This window comes from Pristiophorus japonicus, chromosome 12, assembly GCF_044704955.1.
Source record: "Pristiophorus japonicus isolate sPriJap1 chromosome 12, sPriJap1.hap1, whole genome shotgun sequence".
Taxonomy (NCBI): domain Eukaryota; kingdom Metazoa; phylum Chordata; class Chondrichthyes; family Pristiophoridae; genus Pristiophorus; species Pristiophorus japonicus.
Genome location: NC_091988.1, coordinates 163,146,369 through 163,165,560, shown reverse-complemented (window position 1 = coordinate 163,165,560; position 19,192 = coordinate 163,146,369). Strand labels below are relative to the sequence as shown.

At 45.0% G+C, this 19,192-nt stretch overlaps 1 long non-coding RNA gene across 1 annotated transcript in view; it reads right to left on the bottom strand.

The window, feature by feature from the left end:
• Positions 1-19,192, bottom strand: part of LOC139277032 (uncharacterized) — an 88,282-nt gene that overhangs the window by 30,276 nt on the left and 38,814 nt on the right. The gene's annotated exons all lie outside the window — the stretch shown is intronic.

Here is a 19,192-nt window from a genome sequence, read left to right as displayed (position 1 = left end):
ATGTGGACCACAACCACTGGCTGTTCCCCTTCCCTCCCCAGAATGCCCTGCAGTCGCTCAATGACATCATCGACCCTTGCATCAGGGAGGCAACACACCATCCTGATGTCACTTTTGCTGCCGCAGGAGCGCATATCTGCTCCCCTAACTATTGAATCTCCTATCACTTTCACCCTTCCCGTCTTCTTCCTCCCACTCTGTGCAGCTGAGCCACCCACGATGCTGTGGACTTGGCCCTGGCTGCACTCCCCAGAGGCATCACCGCCCTCGCCAGTAGTCAGAATAGAGTACCGGTTGGAGAGCGGGATAGCCTCAGGGAACTCCTGCACTACCTGCCTCGCCATACTCTGGTGTGCGACGGTCACCCATTCCCTATCCTCCTGTACCCTTTTAATCTGTGGGGTGACCAATGCCTGAAACGTGCTATTCACGTACCTCTCGTTCTCTCGGATGCTCCTCAGTGCCTCCAGTCTTCGCTCAAGCTCCGTGACTCGGCGCTCAAGTTGGAGGAGCTGGAGACACTTCCTAGACATGTGGTCATCCCCGTTGCGAGAAGCATCCAGGAATTCCCACATGGCACAGGTGTTGCATTCCGTTTGAACAAGCTGCCCTGCCATTCCACTAGTTACCCTTAAATTACCCAGCAAAAACATTGACTCCCACTACACACACTAAACATCTATTTAGTCATTTATCCTCTTATCTATTAGAACACAAAATCAAAGAGATATACTCACCAGCTGATCAGCCAACCACTTACCAGCTTGGCTGTGACGTCACTTTTTGATTTCTTGTCCCTCCTCCCCGCACTGCTCGCTCACTGACTGCCGCTGGACCTTTGTAGGCCGCTGACCCCGGACTGCCGCTGACGCTGCTCCTCCCCGCACTGCTCGCTCACCGACTGCTGCTCATCATAATTGGAGGCGTCTTGGTGTAAGAGCAGTGGACATTGACCGTATTAACCCGCTATACCTCGGCGTCCCATGCACTGTTCCAACCGTCTTCTGGTCCGCTTTCCGACCCTTCCGATTCGTATACCAGCCGAGCTGCTTTTTTTCTGCACATGCGAGCTAGATGCCCTGTGTAGTTGCAGTTTCTGCAAACGGCATGCTGAAATCGACACACCCTGATTGAGTGCCTTCCCCCACATCTCCAACACAGACCATTTCCATTATTTCCGAAGGATGAGCTGCATCTGGCTGATCTCCCTTGAGCTTCTCTCAATCTGTTGTTGATTGCTCGCATTGTGGGTTGATGAGGTGTGTTCAGCCGTTCATGTGGCCCTTGGCTTTGATGGCTTCTGGCGCCACTGTCTGCTGTTGAAGGCCTGCTCTCCTGCCTTTGTCTGTGTGTGGGGGTAGCGGTTTGTTTCACAATGTGAACCCCTTATTCCGATGCCTCGTTGGTTGTCGTACCCAAAGTATAGATCAGCCTCGTTTCTTCTTCGCCTGCCAAGAACGTCAGTGCGACCAGTGCTGCTGCCTCTAGAGTCAAGTTCTTAGTCTCTATAAGCTTTCAGAATATGCCTGCATGGCCTATGCCTTCAATAAAAAAGGCTCTCGGCACTTCTCTCCTTAGTTCATCGGGGAACTCACATGAACTAGCCAGCCTCCTAAGTTCTGCCACGAAGTCTGGTATGCTTTGGCCCACACAGCGTCTGTAGTTGTAGAACCTGTGTCTGGCCATGTGTAGGCTGCTCGCTGGCTTCAGGTGGTATCTTACCAAATGACTTGCTTTCTGGTTTCTCGGGTGCCAGAAGGTCTTTCATTGAAGCGTATGTTTTCGAGCCACGGCTGGTCTCTTCTTTTGTCTGCATTATCGTCGTCCAGCCAGTCTTTGGTCATAAAGATTTGCTGGAGCCTTTCTATAAAGTCATCCCAATTGTCTCCAGCATTGTATTTCTCATCTGAGCTGTTGGTAGCCATTCTGTGGATTCTGTGATCCCGTAACTCGTCGCCACTGTTAAGTCCTGACTCTAATGTACTGATTTACACGAGACACATGCTGAAGTCAAGGTCACTCAGGACTTGCACCTTTAATTCCAGCTCTCCAGTGCTGCACTTGCCTGAGACCTCTCTTTATATACCTCAATGGGACAGGTATGGAGTGTCTCCTGCAAGTGTACCCCTGGTGGTAAGGTATGCTTATTGTTACAGGTCATATCCAGTTACAGTCATGTATAGCATGGTAAGATACAGTTATATACAGCAATGTGAGATACATGACAGATTTGTTACCATTATGTAGCGAATCCTATTAAGCAACCTCCTTATCTCCAACCCTGGCAGCACTATAAGTATTTACCATATGACATAATTTGACCAATGAGACAACAAAAGTATGTTTCTTTGTACACAAGGCCTCGGGATTGGGATCTTGTTACTGTCTTTTAAAAGATATTGATAATAAGTTTCCATAATAAAATATTTTTTTTGTTAGGAAGTCCAGCATATTTATTTCAGATATGAATGAGTTTGTTTTTAGCCTGCACTGGGGGAAAACTTCCAATGCTCACTGGCGCTGTTGGTGTTCAGCAACTGCTTTATTCATCTTTTCAGAGGATAAGATTATAGTAACATATTAACAGTTTCAGGCAGGAGAAGGTCTTTGCTCCATCTAGCCCACCTATTAACAGTATTCCCTTGGTGCATATCTAATAATCCTGAATCCCGTTTGCTGACAAGAATCTGTCTAGTTCCATCTTAAAACACATTAAGGCTTCTTATTCCATCACCCGCACCATTAATCTTTCCAAATGCTTTACCTTTTAAGGAAAAAAGTTCTTCTTGCATTTCCTATTTTATTTTGTTGGTCTTTAATTTGTAAATATTGCTCCTTGGTCTTAAATTGTGTATATGACAGAAAAGCTTACTTGGATCCAATTTATCCAAACCTTTCACAATTTTAAATACTTATTTCATATTCCCTCTTTTCAAGAGAAAAAAGATCCAAGGTAGTCAGTCTTTCCTCAAGTTCTGGGATCAATCAAGTAGTCTTTCTCTGTAGCAACAAATAGAGGAAAGGTTTCAATATAAAATGGGATCCTTGATATATTAGTTATGAGTTCCTAGATGCCATCAAAATTGTGGGGGGCAACATGTAGAACTTACAGCTGGCAGATGGCAACTTGCAGAATATTGGTACTAAGTTTGCAGATGACACAAAACTTGCAAATGTAGTAAACAGTAAAGAGGATAGTAGCAGACTTTAAGAGGCATAGATAGTCTGATGAAATGGACAGAACCATGGCAGATGAAATGCACAGAAGTGTGAAGTGATGCATTTTGGAAGGAGGAATGAGAAGAGGCAATATAAAGTAAATGGTACAATTATAAAGGGGGTGCAAGAACAGAACAGACATACACAATCTTTGCAGGACAAGATTATTAAAAAAACTTATGGGATCCTAGGCTTTGTAAATAGAGTCATAGATTACAAAAACAAGCAAGTTATACTAAAGGGAGACAGATCAAGTGCAAATGACATTGGAAGATGAGATTAGAAATTAGATAACAGCATTTAAAAGAACAAAAGAGAAATATTAAATAAAATAATCAAACACAAAGAGACTAAGACCCCTGGTTCAGATGGTTGCATCCGTGTATTCTTTAAAAATCTAAAGAGATAGAGGCATTATTACACATATTTAAAAATTCATTAGAAAAATGTGGACAGCTAATGTTACACCTATATTTAAGAAGGGAGATAGAACATGTCCAGGGAACTGTAGACCAGTCAGCTTAACAGCAGTACGAGGAAAAATAATCAATTTCCTACTAAAGAAGATAGAAAAACATCTAGAAAATAAAAATATAATAATGAATAGACAAAATGGATTTCAAAAGGGAAAGTTTAGCTTGACCTGTTGTGTATCTGTAAAGCATACACTCCCATGGTCCGCCACCAGGGAGCGCATCCCCTGAAGTCCCAAGGGATATACTAGCTTTGGAGGGGGTACAGAGACGATTCACTAGGCTGATTCCGGAGATGAGGGGGTTACCTTATGATGATAGATTGAGTAGACTGGGTCTTTACTCGTTGGAGTTCAGAAGGATGAGGGGTGATCTTATAGAAACATTTAAAATAATGAAAGGGATAGACAAGATAGAGGCCGAGAGGTTGTTTCCACTGGTCGGGGAGACTAGAACTAGGGGGCACAGCCTCAAAATACGGGGGAGCCAATTTAAAACCGAGTTGAAAAGGAATTTCTTCTCCCAGAGGATTGTGAATCTGAGGAATTCTCTGCCCAAGGAAGCAGTTGAGGCTAGCTCATTGAATGTATTCAAATCACAGATAGATAGATTTTTAACCAATAAGGGAATTAAGGGTTACGGGGAGCGGGCGGGTAAGTGGAGCTGAGTCCACGACCAGATCAGCCATGATCTTGTTGAATGGCGGAGCAGGCTCGAGGGGCTAGATGGCCTACTCCTGTTCCTAATTCTTATGTTCTTATTATCCTAGAATCCCTTGGGAGCACTGTATATAAGCCGGCCCCGAAGGCCTATTCCTCACTCTGGAGTGTCTTAATAAAGACCGAGGTCACTGTTACTTTAACCTTCCTGTGTGCAGTCTCATCTATGCTAGGAACACAATAACTGGCGATGAGTATACGAATCCAATGCAAAGATGCAGCAAACTGGGCATCCTGGAGAAGTTCTCGGAGGGTGAGGACTGGGAAGCCCTCACGGCTAGACCAGTACTTTGTAGCCAACGAGCTGGACGGAGAAGGAAGTGCTGCAAAAAGGAGAGCGGTCCTCCTCACGGTCTGCGGGGCACTGACCTACATCTCATGAAGAATCTTCTGGCTCCGGTGAAACCCACAGATAAGTCGTATGAGGAGCTGTGAACACTGGTTCGGGAGCATCTTAACCTGAGGGAGAGTGAGCTGATGGCGAGGTATCGGTTCTACACATGCCAGCGATCTGAAGGTCAGGAAGTGGCGAGCTACGTCGCCGAGCTAAGGCGACTTGCAGGGCAATGTGAGTTTGATGGCTACCTGGAGCAAATGCTCAGAGACTTTTTTGTACTGGGCATTGTCCATCAGGCCATCCTACAAAAACTTTTGACTGTAGAGACACCGACCCTCAGTAAGGCCATTGTGATAGCACAGGCGTTTATGTCCACCAGTGATAACACCAAACAAATCTCTCAGCACACAAGTGCTAGCAATGTTCATAAATGAACTGGAACTGTGTTTGTGAGCAGAAATGTACAGGGCAGGACCCACGAGTCTGCAACTGCCAGCAGGCCTCAGGTGAAATAGATGACTCAGAGTCCGCAACAAAGGATGAATGCAAGGCAGTTCACACCTTGTTGGCGTTGTGGAGGCTTCCATTCAACCTATTCATGCAGCTTCAAAGGGTATGTTTGCAAGAGCTGTGGAACAATGGGGCACCTCCAACGAGCTTGCAAATGAGCTGCAAGCTCTGCAAAACCTGCTAACCATCATGTGACAGAGGAAGATGGGTCCATGATGGATCAAAGAAATTTCGAGCCTCAGAGAGAGGATATAGATGCTGAAGTACACGGGATGCACACATTTTCGACGAAATGTCCACCTATAATGCTAAATGTAAAATTGAATGGCTTACCCGTAGCCATGGACCTGGACACTGGCGCTAGCCAATCCATCGTGAGTAAAAAGATGTTTGAGAGACTGTGGTGCAACAAGGCACTCAGATCAGCCCTGAGCCCCATCCACACGAAACTGAGAACGTACACCAAAGAGCTTATCACTGTCCTGGGCAGCGCCATGGTCAAGGTCACCTACGAGGGCACGGTGAACGAATTGCGACTCTGGATTATCCCGGGCGATGGCCCCACACTGCTTGGAAGGAGCTGGCTGGGCAAAATCCGCTGGAACTGGGATGACATCCGAGCGCTATCACATGTTGATGAGGCCTCATGTACCCTGGTTCTCAACAAATTTCCTTCCCTTTTTGAGCCAGGCATTGGAAACTTTTCCAGGGCGAAGGTGCGGATCCACTTGGTCCCAGAGGAACGACCCATTCACCACAAGGTGCGAGCGGTACCTCACATGATGAGGGAGAGAGTGGAAATCGAGCTGGACAGGCTGCAATGCAAGGGCATGATCTCGCCAGTGGAATTCAGCAAGTGGGCCAGCCCGATTGTTCTAGTACGCAAAAGTGATGGCACTGTCAGGATTTGCGGCGATTATAAAGTAACTATTAATCGTTTCTCGCTACAGGACCAATACCCACTACCTAAGGCAGAAGACCTATTTGCGACGCTGGCAGGAGGCAAGACATTCACCAAGCTCGATCTGACTTTGGCCTACATGACGCAGGAGCTGGAGGAATCTTCGAAGGGCCTCACCTGCATCAACATGCACACGGGACTGTTCCTCTACAACAGATGCAGTGATCTTCCAGAGAAACATGGAGAGCCTACTCAAGTCAGTACCACGCATGGTGGTTTTTCAGGACGACATATTGGTTACGGGTCGGGACACCGTTGAGCACCTCCAAAACCTGGAGGAGGTCCTCCAGTGACTGGATCATGTAGGGCTGCGGCTGAAGAGGTCGAAATGCGTCTTCATGGCAATAGAAGTGGAGTTTTTGGGGAGAAAGATCGCGGCAGATGGCATTCGGCCCACAGACGCCAAGACCGAGGCTATCAAGAACTCGCCCAGGCCACAGAACGTCACGGAGCTGCGGTCATTCCTGGGACTCCTCAACTATTTTGGTAACTTCCTACTGGGGTTAAGCACCCTCTTGAAGCCCCTACATGTGTTATTACGTAAAGGTGAGAACTGGGTATGGGGAAAAAAAACAAGTAATTGCTTTTGAGAAAGCCAGAATCATTTTATGCTCCAAGAAGCTACTTGTATTGTATAACCCGTGTAAAAGACTTGTGTTAGCATGTGATGCATCGTCGTACCGAGTTGGGTGTGTATTACAACAGGTTAACGTTGCGGGGAAGTTACAACCTGTCGCCTATGCCTCCAGGAGCTTGTCTACTGCCAAGAGGGCCTACAGCATGATTGAGAAAGAGGCATTAGCGTGTGAGTTTGGGGTAAAGAAAATGCATCAGTACCTGTTTGGCCGCAAATTTGAGCTGGAAACCGATCACAAGCCCCTCATATCCCTGTTCACTGAAAACAGTGCCTCAGCCCACATAAAAAGGTGGGCACTCACGCTATCAGCGTATAACTATACCATACGCCACAGGCCAGGCACCGAGAACTGTGTGGATGCTCTCAGTCGGCTACCATTGCCCACCACGGGGGTGGAAATGGCGCAGCCTGCAAACTTGTTGATGGTGGCACAGACCGCAGACTTGTTGATGGTCAAGGAAGCGTTTGAAAATGATAAATCACCTGTCATGGCCTGCCAGATTAGGACTTGGACCAGCCAAGCTCCTCTGCTGTGCCTAGTAAAAAACTGTGTACTACATGGGAGCAAGGCCAGCATCCCCGTTGAAATGCAAGAGCTAATCAAGCCGTTCCAGCGGCGAAAGGACGAGCTGTCCATTCAAGCAGACTGCCTGTTGTGGAGTAACCGCGTAGTGCTACCCAAAAAGGACAGGAAAACTTTCATCTCGGATCTCCACAGCACACACCCGGGTATAGTGATGATGAAAGCGATAGCCAGATCCCACGTGTGGTGGTCCGGTATCGCCTTTGACTTAGAGTCCTGTGTATGGCAATGCAGCGTGTGCGCTCAGTTGAGCAACGCGCCCAGAGAGGCACCACTAAGTTTGTGGTCCTGGCCCTCCAGACCATGGTCGAGGAGCCATGTCGACTATGCGGGCCCGTTTCTCGGTAAAATGTTCCTGCTTTTTCAAAATGGATTGAATGTGAAATAATGTCGGGAAGCACCGCCGCCACCACCATTGAAAGCCTGAGGGCCATGTTTGCCATCCACGGCCTGCCTGACATACTGGTCAGTGACAACGGGCTATGTTTCACCAGTGCTGAATTTAAAGAATTCATGACCCGCAATGGGATCAAACATGTCACCTCGGTCCCGTTTAAACCAGCCTTCAATGGGCAGGCAGAGCGGGCAGTACAAACAATCAAACAGAGCCTCAAATGAGTCACAGAGGGCTCACTCCAAACTCGCCTGTCCCGAGTACTGCTCAGCTACCGCACGAGACCCCACTCGCTCACAGGGGTGCCCCCGGCTGAGATACTCATGAAAAGGACACTTAAAACCAGACTCTCGCTGGTTCACCCCAACCTGCATGATCAGGTAGAGAGCAGGCGGCAGCAACAAAATGTAAACGATGGTCGCGCCACTTTGTCATGGGAAATTGATCTGAATGACCCTGTGTATGTGCTAAACTACGGACATGGTCCCAAGTGGATCGCGGGCACGGTGATAGCTAAAGAAGGGAGTAGGGTGTTTGTAGTCAAACTAGACAATGGACAAATTTGCAGAAAGCACCTGGACCAAACAAGGCTGCGGTTCACAGACTGCCCTGAACAACCCACTGCAGACACCACCTTTTTCGAGCCCACAACACACACCCAAATGATCAACGACACCACCTTGGACCAGGAAATCAAACCCATCATGCCCAACAGCCCAGCAAGGCCAGGCTCACCCAGCAGCCCTGCAAGGCCAACAATACACCAGCCCAGCGAGGGCACAGCCAACACACCAGAACAGACATTTGTACCGAGGAGGTCCACCAGGGAAAGAAAGGTTCCTGACCGCCTCACCTTGTAAATAGTTTTCACTTTGACTTTGGGGGGGAGGGAGTGATGTTGTGTATCTGTAAAGCATGCACTCCCATGTTCCGCCACCAGGGAGCACATCCCCTGAAGTCCCAAGGGATCCCAGCATCCCTTGGGAGCACTGTATATAAGCCGACCCCTAAGGCCTGTTCCTCATTCTGGAGTGTCTTAATAAAGAGTGATGTCACTGTTACTTTAACCTCCCCGTGTGCAGTCTCATCTGTGTTAGGAACACAATATGACCAACCTCATTGAATTCTTTGAAGAGGTAACAGAGAGAGTAGACAAGGGTAATCCAGTTGATGTAATATGTCTAGATTTCCAAAAGGACTTCAGTTAGGTATAATAGACTAATGAATAAGGTCATAGCATGCCGAGTCAGGATAAGTAGCAGAATGGATAGCTGGCTGGTTGAAAGACAGAAAGCAGAGCATAGGGGTAAAGCGTAGCTATTCTGAGTGGCAGAAGGTGGGAACTGGGAACGCACAAGGATCAGTGCTGAGGCCACTGTTATTCACAATTTATATCAATGATTTAGACTCTCAAAAACGCAATGGCCTGGAATTTGTGATTAAGTGATGAAGTGTCTTGCGATCTCTGTGGTGTAAACGTTAGCTTTCTCAATGTTAATTTGATTGTAGCACTCTTTATAGCGGATCTCCAGCATCCAGCAGCAGTGATGTTATCAAGCTGGCTAAGCAGCCAATCACTTTGAAGAATTCTCACAGACAGCAAACCAGGAAATAAAAAGCATCTTTTATCATTCACCTTTAAAATTTTTTACAGAGAGCACAATAAAGATTGGGACATACACATGGGGTTAAGATAGAAGCTGAAATATCATAAACAAACATTTTTTTTTAATCTAGACATTTTTATCATAATGCAGAAATTTGACACTACAAATATAAAATTAGTTTGTCAGGGTCAGATGGTTGTTCAACAGTAGTTATTACTCAAATCCCAGTTAAACGCCATTGAAAAAGACTTAACTTTTTATGGGATCTTTAACAGTGATATTAGATCGGAAAAGGGGAAGTTTTCATCAGTTCAAATAATTTTCAGTGAATTCCTAAATTTACGATCAGTTTCAGAGGTATAATGACAGTAAACGCTAACAGTTTTTCCACCATTACCACTGCAAAATCTGAGCTAAAATCTAAATTGTCGGATTACAGCAAATTGGCGGGGGGAGGGGGGGAGCGGAGTGATGGGGGTAGTCAACATTGAGGAGGACTACAACAAATTGCATAAGACATTAATAAACTTGCAGAATGGGCATATAATTGGCAAATAAATTTCAGCATATAATTTGGTATTATATTTGGCTAGGAAAAATAAGGAGGTCACATATTACTTAGAAAATAAGATTCTAAATGGGATAGAGGAGCAAAGGAATCTGGGAGTACAAATACACAAATCACTAAAAGTTGCAATGCCGGTCAATAAAGTCATACAAAATTAAACCAATCAGTAGGATTTATTTCTCGAGGGATAGAATTGAAGAGTTGAGAAGGGATGCTAAACTTATATCAAATCTTGGTTAGACCACATTTGGAGTACTGTATTCAGTTCTGGTCACAATATTATAACAAGGATATAGAGGTAATGAAGAGGATGCAAAAAAGGTGATACCAGAAAACTGTGAGGTTATACCTATCAGGAAAGGATAAACAGGCTGGGTTTCTTTTCTCTTGAAAGGAAAAGGCTGAGGGGGAATTATCCCTTCAATTTTTGGGGGTCGTGGCCCCTTCAAAATACCGCGCATAAGGGGTTTTTCCTATTTAAAAGCCAGCGAGCCGGCTGCACAGGAGCGGCAGAATGTTGTACGGCCACACAGCTTAAAGGGAACATTGCAGAGGGGTGACCTAATACAGATTTTTAACATTTTGAAAGGTTTTGATAGAGCAGACATAGATGCCAGAATTTTCCAGGAGGTCAGCGGGCAGGATCGGTGGCAGGTCGGGTGGGAAATTAGATTTTTTGACATTGGGTTGGTACCCCGTTGTCAACCCGTTGCACGTTGAGCAGACCTGACAGGCAGCAGTGGGCAATCCAATTAAACTCATTACCATCTAGTTGACAGATCATTAACAGGCTTTTTAACTTATCTTTTCACTTTAATTTTGTTATGTATTAATGCTTGGGGGTCACCAGACACCAGAGGGTGTCGCAGTCAGAGGTTATCGGGCTGTACACATGTGGCATGTGTGCTTGGTCACTTGTATATAAGCTGTGTGTCTTTGTCAAGCTGGCACTCTTGGGCTGGAATAAAGATGGATCAGGTTGCACCTGAGTGAGTTTACACTAACCAGACTCGAGTCATTACAAATTTCATGGCCACTGGAACCACGTTTTTCGGGAACCACGGCTGTCAGAGGGTTCAGTGGCCATTGCTCCAGCTGATTATTTGACAGCTTCAAATGTACAGTAAAAGCTCCCACCTTAAAGATAGTCACTATCCTCGGCCACAAGCTGTTTCTCAGTCCATTTCCAGCACAGATTCTGCAGTTTTCCACTTTCCACTCTCCATTCAATCTTACCTCATTGTCAATGGTGAAAGAGTTTTTCCAGAGTGGTTCTATCATCTCTTTTTCACCTGCCATCTATTCCATCAACATGGGTGCCCTTTATACTGTCTCACCTTGGTCCTCAGAATCCAACCATGACCAGACCCAACATCAGCAGCATCAGGCACACCAGCAGCAACAAAACAGCATCAACCTTCTCCGCGATTACCTGATGCTGCACAGGACAGAAGGCATCAGCACCTGAGCATGCTGCTGCCCGGGAGGTCAGGGATTGACTCATCATGGCCAGATTTACTACACTTGAAGCTGTACACCCTGGCTGGCACGTGATGTGCCAAGTTGGTACCATCGCATACCAACACCATAAGGCATCCCTACAATGTCCAAGCCATTGCTTTCACCCTCACCACCATTGCAGGGTGTATCATTATGTCTCACTATACACTGCAACTCACTAAGCCACTTTCAAAGGTGCACACAAATCTGTCCAAGAATGCAAAGTTTTGAAAGGTTTCAATGTTTGACAGCACATTAACGGAAACTTTACAGGGACATTGGATAAAACAGCCAAGTGTTTACCCTTGTGTGTTGTTAGTTGGTATGATTGGATTAGGATGAGGGTGAGGGTGAAGGGTGGCTAGTGAGATGGGGATGTGATAATTTAGATAGAGAAGAATGGTGTGAGTAAGGATGTGCAGGAGTAGGGTAGGGAAGGCAGAGTGATGGGGATGTGATGAGAGGCACAGCAGGATGAATGTGAGTGTAGCTTTGTATTAACGTTTCATGATCTAATGAGACCACTGAAAGGTTTCATCACTACACCCAGGTCCTCCTGGCGACATCCTTGCTTGTGACCTCCTCTGCAATGTCCAATCAGGCTGTGTTGGTCTCCTGGAGAGGTCTCTTCCGCCGATCAGATGGAAAGAGGACCTCCCTGCATGCTCTATGGAGGGAGTCACGAGAAAACCTGGGTGCAGCCTGCACTTCTGTGCAGTCATTGTCAGTGTTTGCAGCACTTTAATGCTGACAGCACAAATGTTAAAAGAAAGTTGACCATAGTCCCTTTCAGGAAATCAGCTGATGATGCGTCATGAATGATGTCACCAGACCCTCTTGCTATAATTGGACTGGGAAACACACTGGGTGGGCTTAATAAGCTCTATCAATGTAAAATTATTTTCCAGAGTTGGATGGAGTCAGCAGCGGGGTCGAGACCCGCCACCGACGTCATCCGCCCTGGGCCCGCCGAGGTCAAGAAAATCTCAGCCAGAGAGTGTGTTGCCACTTGTGGGGAAAAGCAAAACTAGAGGCCATCAATATTAGATAGTCACCAAGAAATCAAATAGGGAATTCAGAAAAAACTTCTTTACCCAATGTGGAACTTGCTACCACAGGGAATAGCATTTAAGGGGAAGTTAGATAAGCATCTGAGGGAGAAGGGAATAGAGGGTTATGCTGAGAGTTAGATGCTAAGTATGGGAGGAGGCTCAGGTGGAGCATAAACGCCGACATGGACTCGCTCGGCCGAATGGCCCGTTTCTGTGCTATATACCTTTATAAAACACGGTTTAGGCCTCAGTTGGAGTATTGTATCCAATTCCGGGCACCACACTTTAGGAAGAATGTTGAAGACTTGAAGAGGGTGCAGTGAGGATTTACTAGAAGGTAACAGGGATGAGCGACTTCAGGTTTGTGGAGAAACTAAAGAAGCTGGGATTGTCCTTCTTAGAGCAGAGAAGGTTAAGGAGAGATTTAATAGAGCTGTTCAAAATAATGAAATGGTTTAATAAAGTAGCTAAGGAGAAACAGTTTCCACTGGGAGGAGTGTCAATAACCAAAGGACACAGATTAAAGATAATTGGCAAAAGAACCAGAGGGGAGATGAGAATTTTTTTTTACGAAGCGACTAGTTATGATCTGGAACGCACTACATGAAAGGATGGTGGCATCAGATTCAACACTAACTTTCAAAAGGGAAATGGATATATACTTGAAAAGGAAAAATTTGCAGGGCTATGGGGAAAAGTATGGGAGTGGGATTAATTGGATTGCTTTTTCAAAGAGCCAACACAGGTATGATGGGCCAAATGGCGCCTAAAACAAGATGTAGAATTACTTTGGGTGGAGCTAAGAAACAACAAGGAACAGAAAATATTGGTGGGGGTAGTTTATAGATTCCCTAGCAATAGTTGTAGTGTTGGGCACAGTATAAATCAGGAAATTAGAGATGCATGTAAAAAAGGTATATGGGGCACTTTAATTTTCATATAGTCTGGCCGACCCAAATTTGCAGTATAGTGCAGAGGACAAGTTCAATAAATGCATTCAAGATAGTTTTCTAGATCAGTATGTTGAGTAACCAAATAGGCAACAGGCTATTTTAGATCTAGTACTGTGCAATAAGACAGGGTTAATGAATAACCTTGTAGTAACAGCCTCTGGGGAGAAGTGATCAGAATATGATAAAATATCATGCTGAGTTTGAGAGTGATTTTGGGTTTTAAATTTGAATAGGTATGAGAAGCAAGTTAGCCAAGATATATTGGGAAACTAAATTAAAAGATATGACGATAAGTAATGTCAAACATTTAAAGAAATAATTCAAAATTCACAATGAATATAACTTCCCCTAAGGAATAAAAAACTGCACTGTGGCTAACAGGAGTAGTTAAAGATAGTATTAGATGAAAGTAAAAGGTCTATAATGTTGCCAAAAATAGTAAGCCTGAGGATTGGGAGAATTTTAGAATTCAGCAAAGGACGATCAAGAAATTGATAAAGAGAGAAGAAATAGAATGAAAGTAAACTAGTAAGAGACATAAAAACAGATTGTAAAAGCTTCTACAGGACTGTAAAAAGCAAGAGTTTAGCTAAAGTAAACATGGATCCCTTACAGACAGAGACAGGAGAAATTATAGTGGGAATAAAAAATTGGCAAGAGACATGAAATAAATTCTTTGTATCTGTCTTCACGGGAGGAGACACAAAAAAAATTCTAGAAATAGTGGGGAACCAAGGGTCTCATGAGAACAAGGAACTTAAACAAATTTGTATTAGTAAAGAAATAATACTAGAGAAATTAATGGGACTAAAATCCCCTGAACCTCATGGCCTACATCCTAGGGTTTTAAAAGAGGTGGCTATAGAGATACTGGACTTGATCTTCCCGAATCCCCTAGATTCTAGTATGGATGGGAAGGTAGCAAATATAACTCTGCTATTCAAGAAAGAAGGGAGATAGAAAACAGGGAACTATAGACTAGTTAGCCTGACATCAGTTGTAGTGAAAATGCTAGAATCTATTATTAGGGACGTAGTACTAGGGCACTTAGAAAATCATAATATGATTAGGCAGAGTCAACATGGATTTATGAAAAGGGAAATCATGCTTGACAAATCTGTTACAGATTTTGAGCTTGTAACGAGCAGGGTAGGTAAGGTGGAACCATTGGGTGTGGTACAGGTTCGACCTCCAAAATCCAGAGTTCCGGAATCCAAAATATTCCGGAATCCAGACACCGGGCCAATCTGTGGCGGGGTCGTCCGGAAACCAGAAAATGTTCCACTATCCGGACTCCCCCCGCCTCGGCAAACCGACTTCACTCGCCCCGACTTCGCCTGGCCAGACTTCGCCATGACTTCGCCCGCCCCAACTTCGCGTGGGCCCCCCTCTCTCCCCTTTACCTTGGCTGCCCGACCCCACCTACCTCGGGCCAGACAAGGAACTCCTCCACGGCGGCAGGGCCCTGCCCGATCAGGTCCTCGCTGGCGGTCCCCGCCCGATCAGGTCCTCAGCGACAGGGCCCACCCGAACACTTCCTTGGCGGCTTGGCACTGCCCGACAACCTCATTGACAGGGCCGACGACCCGAACAGCTCCTTGGTGAGTGCTGCCCACGCCCTCCCCTTTCTGATGTTCTGAAATCCGGAAATACCCGAACCTGGGCTCGAGTGGGTTCAGAACCTGGGACGGATTTGTGACGTCAGAAATACGTTCCGAAATCCAGAAAAACACGAAAACTGGCTCGGCCTCGGTCCCGAGGTTGCCGGCTTCGGGAGGTCAAACGTGTATATTGGATTTTCAGAAAGCATTCGATAAGGTACCACACAAGAGGTTATTATTCAAAATTAAGGATCATGGGATTGGGAGTAATATATTAGGATGGATTGAGGATTGGTTAACAGACAGAAAACAGAAAGTAGGAATAACCAGGTCATTTTCAGGTTGGCAGGCTGTAACTAGTGGGGTACCACAAGGATCAATGCTTGGGCGTCAGCTATTTACAATCTATGTCAATGACTTAGATGAGAGGACTGTGTGTATCCAAGGCTTGCAAAGCTAGGTGGGAAAGGATGTGAGGAGGATGCAAAGAGACTTCTAAGGGATATAAGAACATAAGAAATAGGAGCAAAATTAGGCCACACAAACTCTCGAGCTTGCTCCACCATTTAATACGATCATGGCTGATCCGATCATGGATTCAGGTCCACTTCCCTGCCCGCTCCCCATAAGCCCCTTAATCCCTTATCGGCTAAGAAACTGTTCATCTCTGTCTTAAATTTATTCAATGTCCCAGCCTCCACAGCTCTCTCAGGCAGCGAATTCCACAGATTTATAACCCTCTGAGAGAAGAAATTTCTCCTCATCTCAGTTTTAAATGGGCGGCCCCTTATTCTAAGATTATGCCCCCTAGTTCTAGTCTCCCTTATCAGTGGAAACATCCTCTCTGCATCCACCTTGTCAAGCCCCCTTATAATCTTATATATTTTGATAAGATCTCCTCTCATTCTTCTGAATTCCAATCAGTAGAGGCCCAACCTACTCAACCTTTCCTCATAAGTCAATTCCCTCATCTCCAGAATCAACCTAATGAACCTTCTCTGAACTGCCTCCAAAGCAAGTATATCCTTTTGTAAATATGGAAACCAAAACTGTAAGCAGTACTCTAGGTGCGGCCTCTCCAATACCTTTCCTTTCTTTTATACTCCATCCCCTTTGCAATAAAGGCCAAGATTTCATTGGCCTTCCTGATCACTTGCTGTACCTGCATACAAACCTTTTGTGTTTCATGCACAAGTACCCCCAAGTCCCAATGTACTGCAGCACTTTGCCATTTTTCTCCATTTAAATAATAACTTGCTCTTTGATTTTTTTTCTGTCAAAGTGCCAGAGCTCACACTTTCCAACATTTTACTCCATCTGCCAAATTTTTGCCCACTCACTTAGCCTGTCTATGTCCTTTTGTAGATTTTTTGTGTCCTCTTCACATATTGCTTTTCCGCCCATCTTTGTATCATCAGCAAACCTGGCTACGTTACACTCGGTCCTTTCTTCCCAGTCATTAATATAGGTTGTAAATAGTTGGGGTACCAGCACTGATCCCTGTGGCACCCTACTAGTTACTGATTGCCAGCCCGAGAATGAATCATTTATCGCAAACTCTCTGTTTTCTGTTCGTTAGCCAATCCTCTATCCATGCTAATATATTACCCCCAACCCTGTGAACTTTTATCTTGTGCAGTAACCTTTTATGTGGCACCTTGTCAAATGCCTTCTGGAAGTCCAAATACACCACATCCACTGGTTCCCCTTTATCCACCCTCTTTGTTATGTCCTCAAAGAATTCCAGCAAATTTGTCAAACATGACTTCCCCTTCATAAATCCATGACTGCCTGATTGAATTATGTTTTTCCAAATGTCCTACTACTGCTTCTTTAATAATGGACTCCAACATTTTCCCAACCACAGATGTTAGGCTAACTGGTCTATAGTTTCCTACTTTTTGTCTGCCTCCTTTTTTAAAAAGAGGCATTACATTTGCAGTTTTCCAATCTGCTGGGACCTCCCCAGAATCCAGGGAATTTTGGTGAATTACAAATGTATCCACTATCCCTGCCGCTACTTCTCTTAAAACTAGAGGATGCAAGCCATCAGGTCCAAGGAATTTATCCGCCTTTAGTCCCATTATCTTACCGAGTACCACCTCTTTAGTGATTGTGATTGTGTTAAGTTCCTCCCCCCCTATAACCCCTTGACTATCCACTGTTGGGATATTGTTTGTATCCTCTTTCGTAAAGACTGATACAAAATATTTGTTCAAAGTTTCTACCATCTCCATGTTCCCCATTACTAATTCCCCGGTTTTATTCTCTAAGGGAGCAACATTTACTTTAGCCACTCTTTTCCTTTTTATATACCTAAAGAAACTCTTGCTATCTGTTTTTATATTTCATGCTAGTTTACTTTCATAGTCTATCTTCCCTTTCGTAATCATTTTTAGCCATTCTTTGCTGGCTTTAAAAAGCTTCGCAATCTTCTGTCCTCCCACTAGTTTTGGCCACTTTGTATTCCCTTCTTTTTAATTGGATACCGTCCTTTATTTCTTTAGTTAGCCACGGGTGGCTATCCAAGTTTGCAGATGACACTAAACTGGGTGGCGGTGTGAGCTGTGAGGAGGACGCTAAGAGGCTGCAGGGTGACTTGGACAGGTTAGGTGAGTGGGCAAATGCATGGCAGGTGCAGTATAATGTGGATAAATGTGAGGTTATCCACTTTGGGGGCAGAAACACGAAGGCAGAATATTATCTGAATGGTGGCAGATTACGAAAAGGGGAGGTGAAACAAGACCTGGGTGTCATGGTACATCAGTCATTGAAAGTTGGCATGCAGGTACAGCAGGCGGTGAAGAAGGCAAATGGTATGTTGGCCTTCATAGCAAGGGGATTTGAGTATAGGAGCAGGGAAGTCTTACTGGAGTTGTACAGTGCCTTGGTGAGGCCTCACCTGGAATATTGTGTTCCGTTTTGGTCTCCTAATCTGAGGAAGGACGTTCTTGCTATTGAGGGAGTGCAACAAAGGTTCACCAGACTGATTCCCAGGATGGCAGGACTAACATATGAGGAGAGACTGGATCGACTAGGCCTGTATTCATTGGAGATTAGAAGGATGAGAGGGGATCTCATAGAAACATATAAAATTCTGACGGGACTGGACAGGTTAGATGCAGGAAGAATGTTCCCGATGTTGGGGAAGTCCAGAACCAGGAGACACAGTCTAAGGATAAGGGGTAAGCCATTTAGGACCGAGATGAGGAGAAACTTCTTCACTCAGAGAGCTGTTAACCTTTGGAATTCCCTACTGCAGAGAGTTGTTGATGCCGGTTCGTTGGATATATTCAAGAGGGATTAGATGTGACCCTTACAGCTAAAGGGATCAAGGGGTATGGAGAGAAAGCAGGAACGGGGTACTGAGGTGAATGATCAGCCATGATCTTATTGAATGGTGGTGCAGGCTCGAAGGGCCGAATGGCCTACTCCTGCACCTATTTTCTATGTTTCTTTTACACCCTTTTCTCCTCACTGGAATATATTTTTCGTGAGAGTTGTGAAATATCTCCTTAAATGTACGCCACTGTTCATCAACTGTCCTACACTTTAATCTATTTTCCCAGCCCACTTTAGCCAACTCTGCCTTCATATTCTCCTTTATTAATGCTTAGTACGGTGGTTTGAGATCCAACTTTCTTACCCTCCATCTGAATTTGAAATTCGACCATGCTATGATCACTCATTCCAAGGGGATCCTTTACTAGGAGATTGTTTATTAATCCTGTCTCATTACACAGGACCAGATTCAAGATAGCCTTTCCCCTGGTTGGTTCCAAAGGGGATGGAGTATAAAAGCAGGGAAGTCTTGCTACAGTTGTACAGGGTATTGGTGAGGCCACACCTGAAATATTTGGTTTCCATATTTACGAAAGATTATACTTGCTTTGGAGGCAGTTCAGAGAAGGTTCACTAGGTTGATTCTGGGGATGAGGGGGTTGATTTATGAGGAAAGTTTGAGTAGGTTGGGCCTCTACTCATTGGAATTCAGAAGAATGAGAGGTGATCTTGTCAATACATATAAGATTACGAGGGAGCTTGACAAGATGGATGCAGAGAGGATGTTTCCACTGAT